The sequence below is a fragment of the Neofelis nebulosa genome, chromosome 2, assembly GCF_028018385.1.
Source record: "Neofelis nebulosa isolate mNeoNeb1 chromosome 2, mNeoNeb1.pri, whole genome shotgun sequence".
Classification (NCBI taxonomy): Eukaryota; Metazoa; Chordata; class Mammalia; order Carnivora; family Felidae; genus Neofelis; species Neofelis nebulosa.
In genome coordinates, this window is record NC_080783.1 from 146,179,894 (window position 1) to 146,196,191 (window position 16,298).

A 16,298-nucleotide genomic window follows, 5' to 3' on the forward strand; every position below is an offset into this window, starting at 1 on the left:
AGTCACAAACACACTCTAAGGCACCCATTAGAATACCCAGCCCTGGAAATAATTAAAATGATGAATTTTATATAATGTCAAACCTCCCTTTGTCAGACCACACCACTAGTAGCTCATAGCCCATATTTTTCCTTTATTTCTCTTTTCTTGTTCCTCTTCATTCATTGGGCTCACCCCTAGGGCTGGAACAGAGACAAAGGGAAGACAGGAGCAGAAAACGGTCTTGCTTCTGTTGTATCTGCTATCACTTGGCTTTGTGCCGAGTTAGGCTTGTGTTTAAAGCTGATACTCTCTTGTGGCTCCGGGGTGGCTCAGTTGGTTAAGTGACCTGATTCCTGATTTCAGCTCAGGTCATGATCTCATGGTTCTTGAGATCAAGCCTCAAGTCGAGCTGTGTGCTGGGATTTTCTCTCTCCCTCTTTCTCTGTCCCTCCCTCACTCATGCTCTCCCTCTCAAAATAAATGAACTTAAAAAAAAAAAAGCCGATACTCTCTTGAGCACCCTTGTGGGGGTCCTCCTGGTGGTTTCTCTGGAGATGTGTTGATACCCCTTCTTTAGCTGGTTGCTCCCAGCCTTCTCGGAGGACGCACTCCCACACTGTTGGAACCCCACCCCCCTGTAGATGGTCTTCTAGGCAGACCCTAAATCAGCCTCGGGAGGGCAGTCCTTGATCCTGTGCACCGTTGTGTCCTGCTGCAGGGGTAGATGAGGTCATTTTCCACACGAAGCTGTTACTTGCCCTGACTCCACCACCCCCCCCAATACCGCTCACCCCCGCCTCTTCTACCCTGCATATTTTCTGGGGCAGCTCGCCATTCCTCAAACTGCAGGCCACACATATCCGACTCTCAAAGTGGCCATGTTGAAGGGCCCCCGAGACTTGAGCGGGGAGGTTCAGACACCCGCCCCCCACCTCTTATTTCCTCATGGGATATAGGACTTGAAGTTCTCAGCACAAATTTCCCCCATCCCATCTTTCCTCTTTCTTCCCACTGTCCAAAAACTTTTTATATTCTTGAGGTATAAAAGAAGTCCCTGGATAAATGTCCTGAATTTTTGAAGCTCAACCTCAGAATTTTTTTTTTTTTTCTTTTTAAGATTCCTCTTATGGCACTCTGTCTCAGATATACTTTGGTAAGTGAGAGCTAGACTATCAGTCCCCCTGGAGAAACTGAAGAGAGAGTGTTCTATTTAACATCAGGTTATGTTCACTTAAATTCTATGTAGGGCATGCTACAAAGTAAGTTCAATTTTTCTCATTTAATTTTCTTGTCCTTTCAAAGCTTGAAGTTAAAAGAACTTCCAAAGTACCCGCACTGGTAAATAACATTTGCAGTCTTTACTAATCGCAGCAGTCGCTCTGGGTTGTATACATTTCACAGTTCAAGAAGACACTCTTTAAGGACATAAATGCAAAATTAGGAATACAGAATTGGTATAAAAACACATATTTACTTAGAATGAGAAAAAAAATTATAGCAAATCACAAATTTTGAAATGCTGGCTATACTGCAAACATCAAAAACCCAGCAAGATTACATAATGCGTTAATGAATGAATGGTCTTAAATACATACCTCTGTAAGTTCTTTTGAATTTTGATATGGTCAGCAATTCTGGATGAATATAAAAGGTATCTGAAAATAAAACATACAGAGGAGTAATTAAATTGCATTAAAAAACCCCTACATTGCATTAAGCTACTTGATCATGTAATCACATTATTCTTTTTTTTTTTTTTTAATTTTTTTTTTCAACGTTTATTCATTTTTGGGACAGAGAGAGACAGAGCATGAGTGGGGGAGGGGCAGAGAGAGAGGGAGACACAGAATCGGAAACAGGATCGAGGCTCCGAGCCCTCGGCCCAGAGCCTGACGCGGGGCTCGAACTCACGGACTGCGAGATCGTGACCTGGCTGAAGTCGAACGCTTAACCGACTGCGCCACCCAGGCGCCCCACATTATTCTTAACACTATACGTTGCTTTGTTTATAAATAGGTACAGTGATTTCATTGTTTTGTTGTGCTCCATTGATGGGTAATTTTTCATCCCATTTTGTTTAAAACTGCTGTCCTCTTCAGGATGTGATCCAATATATTGGATTAAAACAAAATTTTTTTTTAACATTTATTCATTTTTGAGAGACAGAGTATGAGTGGGGGAGGGGCAGAGACACTGGGAGATAGAATCTGAGGCAGGCTCCAGGCTCTGAGCTGTCAGCACAGAGCTGGACACAGGGCTTGAACTCACAGACTGAGAGATCATGACCTGAGCCAAAGTCAGATGCTTAACCGACTGAGCCACCCAGGCACCCCCAATATATTGGATTTTTTAAATACGTGACTAAACAAACATAGTCACCATAGAACTGATGTTGCTTTGTGCCCTACAAGCGCAGGAATGCCGATAAGTTCTTTTTTGTGTGTGTTACATAAAAGAATACTGTGGGTTTATAACTGCATACAGTGCTTATTGAGTATACTCCAGGCAGGACAGAACTTTTGTTTTGAACGGGCATGTGTGAGAATCAAATCCTCTGCCTATAATTTTGCATATTTGAAGACTGGCAGAATTTTTCACAGACTAGCTTCTTGCTTCATTATTTTGGAAACTTGTTTCTTCTTCACTATCCACATACTTTCAATGCCCAGTGCAATAGGTCATGTTCATATTGCAATATGACCCCTGGCATTGCTGAAGTGGGCGGTGGGAAGAATGCCAGAAGCCATTCCTGCACCAGAATAGCTAGCAATAACTTAACTAGATGTGAAAGTAAACCACATAAACCTAACCTTCTTAACCTAAACTCCACGGATCTTCAACTCAACTTCCCCTTAGCTGAACCCCAAACACCCCATGGTCTCTCTAACACCAGCCTACAGAAGGGCAAGTATAACAGAGGGTGGGTTGGAGAGGAAAGGGACAGAGGTCCTGATTGTGGCCAATATACTTCTAAGTTTTACAAAAACATATTACCATGTCAACACATTGCTTGGGCCCCAAACAGGGCCTTGAAAGAGGTGTGGGCTCATGAGGGCCCTGGGATGTCATTAACTTATCTGCCCTGCTAAGCGCGAACGAGTCCTGTTTGGGCACACCACCTATTCACAAGACATTTCCATTTACAGTGTTGGCGCATGTGGGCAAATGCAGGTTAGTATGTGCTACCACCAGCATTTGGCAGTTGGCTACCCTCCAACAAATTCAGCAACTGAATAAAGTTTTCCTGTGTTTTAAGTTTCATTCCCTAGCCTCAAGGCATAAGGAACCTCACTGACCTCATTAGTATGTTCACATGCAATTGAAAGGTGTTTGCCTTAGAAAGTAGAGGCAGTTTAGTAAATTGGCACGGAGGAGACTCGTGGAAGGACAAGAAAGGGGTGGGTTGTGCTCAGACTTTGGGCAAATTAAAGAGAGCACGATAAGATGTCCGAATGATCAGTTTAAGGATTTTCTTTGGCACACGTGTAGTCTAGAAGGGGTCGTCACAGGAATGTTTTCAGCGGGAAGTAATAGAATACTCAACTAACAATGGCTTAAGTAACAGGGCTTAAATAATAAAGATAATTACTTCTTAGAACAAAAGCTTTGAAGGTAGGTGAATTGCTAATTCTGATAAGCTGGGGCTATTTGTCCTTTTCTCTATGATTTTCTTGATCAAAAGGTGGTTGCTTCAGCTCCATATATCATTCATCCACAAGGCAGAAAATGGGAGGGGGGGAGGCAGTGAGAGAGTGTGTGCCTTTCTCCTTTTAGAGAGGAAAACAACCCTTTTCTAGCCAGTTTCCTATCAGAATTCCTCTTTAGGTCTCATTGGCCCAAACTGGGCACATAGGTGCCCCTCGGTGTAAGGGGAAATTGGGAAAGTGGGTCTGGCAAAGGGACATGGGAGTTCCATGGCTTAGTCATGCTTCATCACTCTGGGCTGGGCGTATGGCTTCTCTGAACAAAATATGGACTCTATTATTAAGAAAACGGGATGGGGGCCTGGGTGGCTCAGTCGGTTGAGCGTCCGACTCTTGATTTCAACTCGGGTCATGATCTCACAGTTCATGGGATCAAGCCCCAAGCTGGGCTCCATGCTGACAGCACGGAGCCTGCTTGGGATTCTCTCTCTCTCTCCCTCTCTCTGCTCCTCCCCCTACTTGCTCACTGTCTCTCTCTCTCAAAATAAACAAACTTTCAAAAAAAAAAAAAAAAAGAAGAAGGAAAAGGGAATGGCTATTGGGAGGCAACTAATGGCATATATAACGGAAACTTTTGTGTTGAGTATCATAAAACTATCTTTACTTGACAATTACTAAGCTAATGTAAATCAAGGACACACATGAAGACAAACTATCGTTTAGTTAGCCAATATTCTGTGCCAGGATCTGGTGCTAGATGTTAAACATAAGTTTCTTGCAGTTAGCCTTGCCCTGCAAGATGGATATTATTATCATTATTTTCAGAGAGATTAGATTACCTCCCCATTAGGGAAATAAGTAGCTTCATTTCGATTTTATCATTAAAGCCATTGCCTTTCTTGAACATCAAATAAATCATATGCAATATTCTCTTTTGTTTCAGACTTATCTTGCTCAATATTAGGCCTGTGATTCATTCATGTTGTTAAGGGTACTATCATGTGCCTCTTATTGCTGTGTATTATTCCATGGCTTGAAAATACCACATTTTGTTTATCTACTGCGCTATAGGTTGATATTTCGGTTGTTTGCCGTTCAGAGATATTATGAATAAAATTGCTTTTAACATTCTTAATATGAGTCTTTTGGCATTCCTTTCTGTTGGGTTTACACACAGGAGCAGCATAGGGTATTTTTAGCTTTGGTAGATACTCTTTAAATTTAAAGATTTTTAAATCTTTAATTAAATCTGGAAGACTTAAATATTTTGAAGTCTTTAAAAGATTTCCAAAGTGGTTGTACCAAGTTACACTCCCACCAGCAATTTGGGAGAGAACCATCTGCCAATGTTTGGTGTTGTTATATAGAAGGTGGTAAGACATATGGAAAAAGAAAAGCTGGGCAAGACGAGGGGGATTGTTGGGGCTGGGAGAAAGTGGAGCAGGTTGAAATTTTAAACACAGTGGTTGAGGGGTGGGTACCTGGGTGGCTCAATCAGTTAAGCATCTGACTCTTGATTTCTACTCGGGTCACGATCTCACAGTTCATGGGTTGAGCCCTACATCGGGTTCCACGCAGACAGTGCAGAGCCTGCTTGGGATTCTCTCTCTCTCTCCGTTTTTCTCTGCCCCTCCCCATTCATGCTCTCTCTTTCTCTCTCTCAAAAATAAATAAACAAACTTAAAAAAATAAATACAGTAATTAACATGGTTTGTTTTTTTGTTTTTTTGTTTTTTTTGAGAAGGTGACATTCCAGCAAAGTCACAAGGAAGGTAAGGGCATGAGCAATGCAGGCATGTGGAAAATGTTGGAGGCAGGGGCCAGGGCCAGTATAAAGGCTGTAAATCGAGGCCCTGTGTGCTGGAGTCAGGGTAACAGGTCAGTGTGGAAGAAGAGCGAGTGAGGGGGAAAGCAACAGAAGATATTATAAGAGGCAAATGGCACCAGATCACGCAGGATCCTTGAGGACACAGGGAGGACTTGGCCTTTCACCCCGAGTGCCAGGGGGAGTCACAACAGTGTTTTGAGCAGATGAGTGACATAATCTGACTTCCATTTTAGAGAGATCATTCTGGTGTCTGGGTTGAGGACAGGTTGTAGGGTGGGAGCAGGGAGAGCAGTTAGTAAGCTACTGCAGGAGGTGACGGTGGCTTTTGGGCCAGGGCGGTGGCAGTGGACATGCTGAGACTGATTAAATGCTGGGTGTATTTTGAAGGTAGAGCAATCATTTTTATTGGCATCACTAGCTTTAATATTAGCAATGCTATGGTAATAATAATAGTTATCATTTTCAATCTCTTACTATGTCCGTACTGTATGTTTTATTATTCTCGTAAACTGAAGCTCAAAGATGTCAGTAACCTCCCTAAAAACACAGGTTTCATAAGAGATAGACCAGGCATTCTATCTTAGCTCTAGCAGATTTCAAAGTTAATGCTCCTAAAACTGCCTCATCACTAGGTCTGGTTTCCGTTTTGCCTCTACTCCAGGCAGCGCCTTATACATAACAGGTGATCGATATATTTACATTGAATTCATTGACACCATTCACTTTTCCCTGAACTTTGTTTCTGGATTTTCTTAAAAAATAGGCTTTTACTGTTATATTTACATACTGTAAACTTTACTTTTTGGGTATATAGTTCCATGACTTTTAACATGCATAGATTTACGTGAGCACTACCACAATCAGGATATAGACTATTTCCATTGCTTCTGCCTACCCCAAATTCTCTCATGCTGCACCTGTGCAGCCAAACCCTCCCCCACCCAATAATTCCTGGAAACCCCTAATCTGTTCTTTACTGATTATAAACATGAGTGTACAGGTTTTTGTGGGAGCGTAAGTGTGCAGTTTTCTGGGATAAAAGCCCAGGCATGTGTTTGCCAGTCCATGTGGTTAATATTTGTTTAACTCTATAAGAAACTACCAAATTGTTTTCTAAAGTGATTACACCATCGTGCAAGTCAACCAGCACCATATGAAAGTAATAATTGCTCTGTGTCTTTGTCAATGCTTTTTGAAATTTACAGTGAAAGTATTTTGGACTCCAGAATATATTTATAGGCTAAATTCCATATTCCATATTTTTTTAATGTGTCACATAAATATAGCCTGTGACATTTTCCTCATTGAAGATATTTTACAATACATTAAAATACATCAATATTTCATGAAAAAACCTAGTAGAAGAATTTAGATAATACCTATGATATACGAAATTTCACCCTGGCTATACATTTTTTTAATTTTAAGCATCAGTTTTTAAAAAGTAACATCAAAATGATAAGGATTGCTGTGTTCTTCATATATCCCATGTCTCATAAATTTGAATTCAACTGCTAGTTCTTTTCCCAACCATATATGTTAATGGTATTTGCTTCTGTTTTTGAATGGTAAGAGTATCCATTTTCTGTTCCTTAGGAGTGATACTTAGGTCTTATTTTTCTGATTCTTCCAGAAAATGCTGCATGTTGCGTTTGAATAGGAATTGAGGGTTCAGAAAGGGGTGGGCAATTACAGATCTAATTTTAAAAACCTGAGGTATGGGTCCAGCCAAGTGCTCAGCTTGATTTCCAAGATTTCTAAATAAACATGATATAGGCATACTTTACAAAATTTACCACCTGCCCTTTTTGATTCAGATACCTTTCCATTTGGAGACTGTTATTGTGATGTAATTAACACATATAAATAACACAATGTGCTTGCACGACTTCCAATAAGGAAGTCCCTATGAAACAGGCCTAAGCTTTTCTTTTCTTTCAGGGATGTTGTAGAAGTTAGATAATCAAAGGTCCTAAGGTAGTGAATGAAAATTTGCTCTAAGGGACAAAAACATGTTACTATTATTATAAAAGATAAGTCACTTCTTAATTAAATGAGTACTAAGTACCTAATATAGTGAAAGTATCATGTAAGATATGTTCATGGAGAATATAAGTATAAAACAGAGCTCTTACCCTCATGTATTTATAATCTAGTTGGCAGAGAAGTAAAATGTTTAAAAAAATTTAGGGGCGCCTGGGTGGCTCAGTCGGTTGAGCGTCCAACTTCAGCTCAGGTCATGGTCTCACAGCTTGTGAGTTCAAGCCCCGCGTCGGGCTTGGTGCTGACAGCTCAGAGCCTGGAGCCTGCTTTGGATTCTATGCTTCTCTCTCTCTCTGCCCCAACCCACTCACATTGTCTCTGTCTCTGTCTCTCTCTCTATCTCTCTCTCTCTCAAATAAATAAATAAATAAATAAACAAACATTAAAACAAAATTAAAAAAAAATTTAAGTATTCCAGTAACACATGAATACATGTTACAAGGCTTTATCTAATTTTTCAGAGTAATTGCACAAACGGTAAAATATCCCACACATTGGTCTATTACATACATATATAAGTTCAAATGGTGCACTCTCACAAAGTATTGGTTTTGTCTCACAGCAGATAATGTGTGAAGTCATAAGCCCACTATTCTTATCTCTGTTCCCTGAGCAGGTGAAGAAATTTGAGCTAGGCTCAGCAGAACATTAGAGAGGAGGGAAAGGACATTCCAAGCAAATAAAGTGTCAAGAGCCAAAGTGCAGAGATGGAAAGTGCAAGCATGTGCCTGACCTGTGAGCAAACCCGTTGGCTTGTTAACAGATGAGTAATGATAACAGCAGTCATTAATTGAGCACTGAGTGTGGCAAGCACTGGGCTAAGTCTGATACATGGGCTACCTCACTAAATCTCAACAACACTGGAAATAAACTGAGGATTCGGAATCTTCCATACAGGCACACAGCTAATAAGTTGTAGACCTGGGGTTCCAACCCAGACGGTCTGATTCTAGTCCTTAACCTCAACATTATACTGTAACACTAAGGCTAGAAAGGAAATTTGAGGACACATTGTAGGGAGCTGAGATGTTTGAACTTTAGCCCAGAGGACTAGGGGTTCTCCATCTTTTCCCCAGCCCTCTACATTTGACTGATAGGATATCTTGAGGAACAGCCCCTTGATAAAAATGGTTCAACATGAGCATGGGCTGGGGAAGAGCATCGACATCTCCAGCCTGTGTGTGGAAATGCTGCTCATTCTGTCCTGAGAGAGTGAGGTGCTTCTCACTCTCCCTTTTGTCTCCCTTTTGAGAGTCACCACTATAGATGATGGGGGAAGCCTGGAAGTCTTAAAAAGAGAATGTAGAAGACCCAACAATGAGTGTAAATGAATTTGGCAGCAAGGTCCATAATGGACTGGACACAGAGGTCCAGGCAATGGACCACTGCAGCCCAACTGTGCAGATAAGGGAGAGCTAAGGTGGGGCAATGGGGACGGCTGTTGGGAAGGGAAGATTGATAGGACCTGGTTACTAGAAGGATCTAGGGGCAATGGAGTGGAGGAGTTAGTCAATAAAGATTGTATAACTGTAATTTCTTTCCTGTGCCTTCAAGAAGAGCAGACTGGGGGCGCCTGGGTGGCTCAGTTGGTTAAGCGGCCAACTTCGGCTCAGGTCATGATCTCACGGTCAGTGAGTTCAAGCCCCGCGTCGGGCTCTGTGCTGACAGCTCGGAGCCTGGAGCCCGTTTCAGATTCTGTGTCTCCCTCTTGCTGACCCTCCCCTGTTCATGCTCTGTCTCTCTCTGTCTCAAAAATAAATAAAACGATAAAAAAAAAATTAAAAAAAAAAAAAAAAAAAAAAAAAAAAAAAAAAAAAAAAGAGCAGACTGGTCCCTACAGCATCCCTGAGCTCTCAAAGTCTATTGTCATATCGGCCATGGCCACTAGAGGGCTGCCCCATCTCGTCTGGAGCCCAGACTGATTCATACGCAGGGAAGACAGTGGGACTGTTTAAAATCCAAGTCCTGCTGGTCCCTGGAACTTCATGAGAGCCTGGGTTTACAACGGTTGATTTTCATTGAGACAGAAGGTTGGAAGGTCTCCCACGCACTGACGATGGCTGGAAGTGGCCTAAGAGGTGGTGATAAGTTACGGAGTGCTGGTGTGGGTGCCCAGGCCGCCAGGGGAACAGGAAGGCAGGAGGAGGAAATCTCAGGTTTGAAGATATCCTGGTCGCGGAAGACAGAGAACTTGCACAGTTGAACCGCAGCCGGAGCGGATGTGTGTGCCCATGTGCGTTGAGTGTGGGGATGCATATGGGCGGTACCTGTGTACGAGTGAGTGTACGTGTCGATGCATATACGTGCATGCGTGAGAGTGTGGATGGGTGAGTATGCGTGTGCACGTGTGCGGGTGTATATGTGTATGTGTAAACGTGTGCATGCCTGGGAGAGCGTGGCACATGTGGGCAGGCTTCCAAGTGTCTGTGTGTGTCTGCTCCGCAGGGGGGAATGTTCATGTTTGTTGCTTGGCTGCAGCCCAAAAGACAAACAATGAGGTGAATGGAAATGAACTGGAGTCTCTGCTTCAGCAGTGATTAGCTCCCATCAATTCTGACCAAGAGGAGATACAACAGGCACCAAGGAGCAAACACTGGGAAACTCAGAGACCTGGGTTGTGCAGGGGTCTGCAAAGCCACTCGGCAGCGTCCTTGGACAGCAAAGCTCCCCTCTGGAGCCTGGAGCGGGAGACGGGTCATTCCTGCCCTCAGACACAGATCTGTGTGCTATTCCATCCTGGCCAGTGGCTCTTCGGTCTGGCCTTGGTCTTACTAAACATCACTTTACTTTCTGATGGGTGGACAGCTACCTACCTCACCTTCCCCTGGCAGTTTTCTCGTTCTCTTTGTCAGGCTGGCCTCCGCCTCTTCCCAGAGATGAGGTGAGAGCCCTCTTTCCAGCTGCTCAGAGGAGCCTGGCTTCGTGCTGTGTTCGCACTTAGTCATCAGGCTCCCCTCTTGCCACCTGTCAGGGGTTGGAAGCAGAATGGTGAAGGCAGAAACACAGACTGTCTGGTGGGTTGGTGAGAAGGAGTTGTTCCTTATCTCTAGACCTGTGCACATATTTATGTGTGAGCGAGTGGGAAAGGTGGTGGTAGGGAGGGCATTAGAGGACCCTGGGGCAGGCCTTCAGCCCTCAGAGCTGGGGTCCCTGGCTGTGGGTTCCCCGAGGCCCAGAGACACTGGTTTAGCTGGGGACATGAGTGTCCGCCAACCTGCTAAAGTGCGTGCCCTGTCCTCACACAACAGGGTCTTCCCTGGGCTCTCACAATCCCTCATGAGCACGTCTCAGAGGGTGCCAGGCCCCTCAAGCAGCATGGCTATGAGAATTTAAAAAAAGTTCTGCATACCCAGCAGGTTCTCCTTATGCTTGTATACTTGGGTGTGTGGGGAGGGTACTTCATCATTCATTCACATCCTAATAAATCTAGAGTAGTTGCTTCGTAGAAATCACTTATTGGGTGCCTGGGTGGCTCCATTGGTTAAGTGTCTGACTTCGGCTCAGGTTGTGAACTCAATGGTTCGCAGGTTCCAGCCCCGCAATGGGCTCTGTGCTGACAGCTTGGAGCCTGGAGCCTACTTCAGATTCTGTGTCTCCCTCTCTGCCTCTCTCCTGCTCACATTCTGTCTTTCTCTCTCAAAAATAAATAAACATTAAAAAAGAAATTGTTCATAACACTTCCAGTTTGTTTTTAGTCTTTAAATAGTTCCTGTTCTCATTTGCCCCCTCAGGGCACAAGTGGCCCAGTCCTGATTTTCTTTCTAATGCAGTTCTTGTTTTATTGTTCACTAGATTGAATAGCTGTGGGAGTTCTCAAGCTTTAATATTAAAAAAAAAAAAAAATCTCCTGAGGAGCTTGTGTTATTTTTTTTCACTGTTAATTTTTAACAGATTTTTTTTTTTTTTTAAATAAATTCTAGGGGCACTTGGGTGGCTCAGTTGGTTAAGTGACCAACTCTTGGTTTTGGCTCAGGTCATGATTTCACTGTTTTGTAAGTTCAAGTCCCACATCAGGCTTCATGCTGGCAGCACGAGCCTGCTTGGGATTTTCTTTCTCTTCTCTCTCTACCCCTGTCCCACTCACGCTGTCTCTGTCCCTTTCAAAATAAATAAATAAACTTAAAAAAAAAAAGTAAATTCTACCCCCAAAGTGGTGCTTGAACTCACAACCCTGAGCTTTGAGATCAAGAGTAGCATGCTCTACCGACTGAACTAGCCAGACATCCTGAGTAGCTTGGTTTAAAGGCAGATTTCTCAGGCTCCGTTTAAATCTATGGAATCAGAATTTCTGGAATGAGACACAGGAATTTGCATTTTACCAATCCCTCCCCCACACCCAAGATCCTAAGTTAGGTGATCCACAGAACACATGCTGTGAACCATGGTGTGGAAGGATGCTTGGATCCATTTTTTTTTAATGTTGAGTTTCCAGAGTTCTTTATATATTCTAGACACAAGGCCCTTGTTGGTTGTGTGATTTGTAAATCTTTCCTCCTAGACTGTAATTTGTTTTTTCATCTTTTTACAGGGACTTTCACAGAGGAAAAGTATTAAATTTTGATAAGGTCCAATTTGATGAGGTCAACTCTGCTGAGCCCTAGGTCCCAAAGATACCTTCCTGTATTCTTTTCTAGAAGTTTTGTAGTTTTATGTTTACATGTAAGTCCATGATCCATTATGAGTTAATTTTTTTTTAATGTTTATTTATTTTTGAGAGAGAGAGACAGACACGAGCAGGGGAAGAGTTGACAAAGAGAGGGACACAGCATCCAAAGCAGGCTCCAGGCTCCGAGCTGTCAGCACAGAGTCTGATGTGGGGCTCTAACTCACAAACCGTGAGACCATGACCTGAGCCAAAGTTGGACACATAACTGACTGAGCCACCCAGGCGCCCTGTGAGTTAGTTTTTATATTAGGTGTGAGGTTTATGTCCAATTTTTCCAGCACTAATTATTGAAAAGGCTGTTTCTCCTCCATTGGATTGCTTTCATTTCTTTATCAGAGTTAGTCAGGGACATATTTGTGTGGCTCTAGATCTGGGTTCTTTATTCTATTCCACTGATCCATGTGCCTATTCCCTCCACCAGCACCATGCTGTCTTGATACGGGAGTTATGCATTAGGCCTTAATGTTGAGAAGAGTGGTTTCTCTCACTTCATTCTAGTTTTTCAACATTGTTTTGGCTATTCTTTTTTTAAGTTTATTTAATTTATTTTGATAGAGAGAGAGCATGTGTGTGAGCGGGGAAGAGGGAGAGAGAGAGAGAGAGAGAGAGAATCCCAAGCAGATGCCATGTTTTCAGCACAGAGTCTGATGGGGGGCTCGATCCCACGAACTGTGAGATCATGAACTGACCCGAAATCAAGAGTTGGATTCTTAGCCGACTGAACCACTCAGGTATCCCTGTTTTGGCTATTCTGGGGCCTTTTCCTTTCCAAATAAATTTTGGAATAAACTTGTCAAGGCCTACAAATTAACTTGCTCAGATTTTGATGGGAATTACATTAATACCGATCAGTTTTAGAAAAGGACCGTATTTTTTTTTTTTCCTTGCACCAGAATTTTGGGAGAGCAGGGTTTAACCAAAGCAGTTCTGAAGTCTTACCTTGTTAAATGTTTCTTGTCTGGGATATACTTTTACTTCCAGTCACTACAATCTCTTGTCTGGCTGCAGAGAAGAAACCACGTGGAAAAACTGGGCAGCTACAGTTGGTGCAAGGTTCACCAATAAGCTTTGTTCCAACCTAGAATCCTAGAAATTAAGCATACTCAGTGCTCTAAATTGTCTCTTTAAGGGCACATTGTAGCTTCTTGGGATTCATCTGCTGTCTTTAGGAAAATGGAATAGAGATATCTTAAGAGAAGTAGGTTGTGGGATGCCTGGGTGACTCAGTTGGTTAAGCTTCCAACTCTTGATTTCTGCTCAGGTCATGATCTCGTGGTTCATGGGATTGAGCCCTGAGTTGGGTTCCACACTAACAGCATGGAGCCTGCTTGGGCTTCTCTCTCCCTCTCTCTGCCCCTCCCCACCTACTCTCTCTCAAAATAAAGAAGTAAACTTCAAAGAAAGAGAGAGAAGTAGGTTGTACTTCTTGAGTCTGTGAGGTCCAAATGTTTACTTCATTCACTTGATCCTCACCTCTGCTTTGCCAGAGAAGGAAGATTGAATGGACTTGAGGGGTTACTGGGAACACGCATCTCACCAGCACCACCAAGCACTGTTCCAAGGGTGCGAGAAGATGCGGTGACTCAAAAAGAGGATGGTTTTGTGGAAGGTCTTTTTTTTTTTTTTTTAACGTTTTTATTTATTTTTGAGACAGAGAGAGACAGAGCATGAACGGGGGAGGGTCACAGAGAGAGGGAGACACAGAATCTGAAACAGGCTCCAGGCTCTGAGCTGTCAGCACAGAGCCCGACGCGGGGCTCGAACTCACGGACTGTGAGATCATGGCCTGAGCTGAAGTCGGACACTCAACCGACCAAGCCACCCAGGTGCCCCTTGTAGAAGGTCTTTAAACTTAACCTCACACTCTGCAGTGCCTGCTCACGCGCTCTTCCCATTTCTTATCTTCCCGGGAAGCAGCTGTCAACATGCGATCCTAATGTTCTCGCACACTTTTCCTCACATCGCTCTTCCCACCGCCCCCCCCCCCCCCAGTCACACCCTTCAGTTCTCCAATTGGTTATTTGTAGCCAGTGACTCAGATGTTTGGCACGTTAACGTTCATTTCAGTCAACACCAGACGAAAGTGAACCCAGTTTCATTTCTGTCCTCATCTAAAAGTTGGCCCCAGACTAGTTCACAGAATCTCTGCAGTTTTCCTTGGCTGGTGTAAGCTACGTGTGTCCCTTTAGTGATCTGATTGATACTGGCCTTTGTGGTGGATGTCACATCCAGAGAGCTGCAAGGACACACTTGATAAAAGGGACTACTTACCTGGAATTTACCCTCAGAACACCATAATCTTGACAATGACAATTTTGTGCACCTCCAGTGCTTTGAGGGGTTCTTATAATTCTGAGTTGTACAGAGGCAATCAAAAGATTTCTTGAGAATGACTAACTCCCCATGTGGAATGAGAACTGTACGCAGTTAAACAGTTAATTGTACCGATAGCATCTAAATGTGGTATCCACACAATAAGCTTCAAGAAGCGTCCAGTGTGTCATAACCTAAAATGCCCCTATCTTAGAGAATTAGCAATACCCTTAGTTGGATCTGGCTAGAGAAATGACTTTACTGAAGCCTTAAAACCTCTTTGCCAAGTTCTCCCCCCGCCCCCAGTTTTCTTTATTCTTTATGCCTTCCCTACCCTCTTATGTCTTCTGCCATGTTACATTGGGATGGTTCCTTCTACATGCAAATGGTAACTGATGTGGTCATTGGGTTCCATGTCCCTTAGTAGTTCCCTCCAGGAACTATGTGAGAGCATACCCAGGGCCTGAGGGCTGGAACACAAAGAAAATGAGGGTGGAGTGTTGCTGAACTAATCCAAGAGCTATATATTCTTTCTGTATTTTTTCCTCGGTCAATGAGAGCACACAGCTGCCTTGCTTAAGGATTACAGAAGCTTGTAAGGCTGGGCTCAGGGCTATGGAAACAGTAATACCCATGGGACTAAGGCATCCATTGTCTGTTCTTTGCTAAACTCACTTCCATCACCAATGCAAACATTACGGTCATCCTCTTTTTCCCCCATCACTTCTGCCGATCACCCCCCCCCCCCCCCCATCACCTCTTCCTAGGCTGGCCAGATGCTTCTGCCATTTGCCGGAGGAAGAGGGGATATTTTTTGGTATGCACAGGAGAGCCCTGGTTTCCTAGTTACACTATTCTGTCCTTCCTTGTCCCAAGCTCCTTCTACTAACTGCAGAGAGCTCTCAGTTCACAGGGGCTGCTGCTTTCAGTGCTTGCTCCCTGAAGGAGCATGCCTAGCTGCTGTTTGGGGGATGGTATCCTCTACTGACATCTGCATGGACTCTGTCTTTGTAGGCTGCAGGGATGTGAGGGATGAGGTTTTTAGAAGAGTGGACTTTCTGATAGGAAGGGAGAAGCTTCAAGACTGCATCTAACCTAAAACAGGTTTTCCTCTCTGAACAGAAGTCATCAATGCTTCCCGTGTTGCAGTAACAACAACCATGACCCGTCCTAGCTGCTGCTGGGTATGGGTTTGAGTGTTGAATCCCCTTGGGCTCATTAGGGATGTGGGGCTGGGAGAGTGCAGTGGGAGGTGGGGGCCACCCTTTCACGCTGGCTCCATCTACAGAACGCTTCCCGAAGATCCCTTCCTGCTTCTATAATCTTGGCAGAACAAAGCGGCCACTATTCCTCTTTGCCGAGCCCTATCTGTGCTCAACACCTCCTGTGCCCTCTCTAATTTCCCTCTTCCTCACGCAATCCAGCTGCCTGTTGAGGCTTCTCTCCCTGTATTTACAGCCATCTAATCAGCTGGTAATTTACTTTCAATCAGTGCCAGATTGTGTTCCTCAGATTCATATCTCTTCTTTCGTTTAGTGAGGAAATGATTGCCTTTCCTTTTTACCATTCGCTTTACATATCAGCTGCCATGTTGTGCTGATGAGTAGTCCCTTCGATAGCAAGAGATAATCTGACATTTCAAGAGTGCATCTGTCCAAAGCTGTCCAGGTTAAGACTTACATCACAGGTAAGTTCAAATACGTGGGACTGGGGGAGAGTCTTTCACGGCCAGTCTTATGGTCAGTGTCTCAAGTTCTTGAGTTGTTAGTGGCAAGTATGGTTTGGCAGAAACTTCTTGTCATTTAATCCCAGCTGGGAATTA

General features: G+C 43.6%; 1 long non-coding RNA gene across 1 annotated transcript; it reads right to left on the bottom strand.

Annotated features, from left to right (window-relative positions):
* Positions 1-1,433: 1,433 nt before the first annotated feature.
* LOC131493387 (uncharacterized) lies at positions 1,434-10,436 on the bottom strand. Its single transcript, XR_009252611.1, has 2 exons — positions 10,311-10,436; positions 1,434-1,637 (listed from the first exon to the last, which is right to left on the bottom strand). It is a non-coding gene; the product is annotated as an uncharacterized LOC131493387 (long non-coding RNA).
* Between the last annotated feature and the right edge of the window lie 5,862 nt (positions 10,437-16,298).